Source organism: Capsicum annuum, unplaced genomic scaffold (assembly GCF_002878395.1).
Source record: "Capsicum annuum cultivar UCD-10X-F1 unplaced genomic scaffold, UCD10Xv1.1 ctg29576, whole genome shotgun sequence".
NCBI classification, from domain to species: domain Eukaryota; kingdom Viridiplantae; phylum Streptophyta; class Magnoliopsida; order Solanales; family Solanaceae; genus Capsicum; species Capsicum annuum.
Window position 1 is genome coordinate 1 of NW_025836076.1, and position 2,679 is coordinate 2,679.

Sequence of the window (2,679 nt, forward strand, 5' to 3'; positions counted from 1 at the left end):
ATCATATATTTAGATGTTAGATGAATCAATGAGTTATCATAATTTTCTAATCAACGTCCTTTGAGATTGTATAATGTTTTATTTGAATGGATTGTATTGTTTGTTAGAGTGACACCTTTTCTTATTGATAATTATTTAAAAACACAATTGCACTTTTAGTCTTATTGATCCCACTTAATTAAACATAATTGTACGAGCATATATATATATAAGAAGGAAGCGTTGTTGAGGATAAATATGCTCCATTTTGGGGTTGTCTGCATTTTTGATCGTGTATTGTGTTGTTGTTATAATTGCAGTTTTATACTACATGATAGTACCATGTTAAGCTAATTGAAGTAAATGCTAGTATTAAACTGGTTTGTATCATAATAAGCAGGGGCGGAGCTACATATAGGGGGGTTCCGAATCCCCTTCGACGGAAAATTGTACTATATATATATGATTAAAATTATTTTTTATGTATATATATAGTAGATGTCAAATCCCTTCGGTTAGTTCGTATGTTCACTTGCGAACCCCATGGTGTCAATCCTGGCTCCGCCACTGATAATAAGTACCCCTTGTGAGAGCAAAGTTTATTGAAGACAATAATTGAAGACGATTTTAAGAATAGAGGAGGATTTATCTTGGGATTATTTTCTCTATCCGGTGTACACCCCTTATGAGAGCAAAGTTTATTGAAGACAGTAATTGAAGACAATTTTAAGAAAAAAGGAAGATTTATCTTGGGATTATTTTCTCTATCCGATGTACCAGATACTAAAAAGGGACAATTCGGTGCACTAAATCTATCAACTATGCGTTGTGTCTGAAAAAAGGTCCCACCATAAGGGTATTTTTTTTTTGCAGCTTTACTCTCCATATAATTTTATGTTTTAAAAAGTACTTGCATATATATACAAGAAGGAAGCGTTGTTGCAAATAAATATGCTCCATCCGCTCCTAAATATTCATTGTATTTACTAAAAATAGATATTTTATAATACTCTCTCTGATTTAAAATAATTGAACATTGTTTAAAAAATATTTATTTTAATTTAGTTATCTATTTTATGAAAGCAAGACTAGATGTAAAAGCCCACGCTAGCGCGGGCCCAATAATAGTAACATAACTATAATTTATAACCGTTAGTTGTAGCTTCACAGTTGATAATTCAGAGCCGTTGAATCAAGATTTTATATTTTTCTTGATCAATTATCACAATGTAGAGATTAAATGATAATATGAACAATCACTGTAATATGAATGGTAAGTTACCATGTAGGTAATCACTGATAGTTGGAAATATTCAGACTTGAATGGAAAAAAATGTCAAATTACCCTGTGGACAACAACTGATAGCAAATAACAACAAAAACATATGCAAGGTATTAGAGCAATACTGTCTTCAAAGTTGTTGGTCTACTTTAATATTCTTCATCATCTTCTTCGTCATCAACTCCTTCAGCACCAACTTGCTCGTAGTCTTTTTCAAGTGCAGGTAAATCTTCAGGGACTTCAGAAAACTCTACCTCTTCCATGCCTTCTCCAGCATACCAGTGGACGAATGCCTTTTGAAGCCAGTTGGGCATTTGTTCAAATCCCAAAATCGAAAAAATAAAATCACACGGTTGCATCCACATTAGAAAGTTTTCTGTACTCTGTTCAGATACAAGTAGCTCACGCTTGTTATTGGTGCAAAATCTTTACCAGTCAACAAATTGAACCGTCCTCTACGTCAATACGCCATATATTTTCGATGCATTGGGTCACATTTAGCCATCATGCTTGAGTGTTCAAAAACTGCATTAGTTATCTCAGGTACAAATAATTGCTCATGGTATGCGTTTTCAGCTGAGATGATGGGGGCATATGATGAAAGCATAATGGCTTCGCTGTAAACATCACAACTATATCAGTGTGTTCTAAAAGGGAATGAGTTGAAAGAACACTGTGATAAGGTTCTGCAATAGTAGTGGATACCTGAAATTAAACAAACACAAATAATCTTGCTGTTACAAATAAGAGATGCATGATTATATATGTTATTCACCTGGGGAGAAGAGTAGATAGTAAACGCAATGTTGAACTTTTTACCATAATCAACAGATAAGCATTCGAGCAACAATGAACGCAATCCAGAACGAGTACCATCGCCAATAGCATTAAAGACCAAGAATCCTTACAAAGGAGTGCAGTTATCAACTAATTTTCCAATGCGATCAAGGCAAAGATAAACAATCTCTTTGCCAATATTATAATGTCCTTCGACAAAATTATTAGCAGCATCTTTCTATCCAGAAATGAGCTGTTCAGGATAGAAAAGGTGATGATAGGCGGCATTTGTAACTTCATCAATAACAGTTGGTTCAAGATCAACAAATATAGTTGTTGGTACATGCTTTCCAGCACCAGTTTCGACATACATGGTGTATTCCAAGGTCGTAAATGATACATGACCGTGAATGAGGCTGTAAAACTGAGGTGGCGGACTTTCTATATATATCCAAAGTTCAATATAATGCATATGTCACGCCAACATACTGAACAATAGTTCCTAAAAATCTCTCAACATCTTTAATTTTAACATTCCACATAACATGTTTATGATTACAAAATTAAAGGGCATTTTGGTACATTCATATATCTTTAGTCAATATATGAGACATGTTAACCTTGTTATTTTCTCAGCTTAT

The 2,679-nt window shown here is 33.7% G+C and overlaps 1 pseudogene; it reads right to left on the minus strand.

The window, feature by feature from the left end:
- Positions 1-20: 20 nt before the first annotated feature.
- Positions 21-2,427, minus strand: LOC124891050 (annotated as a pseudogene).
- Between the last annotated feature and the right edge of the window lie 252 nt (positions 2,428-2,679).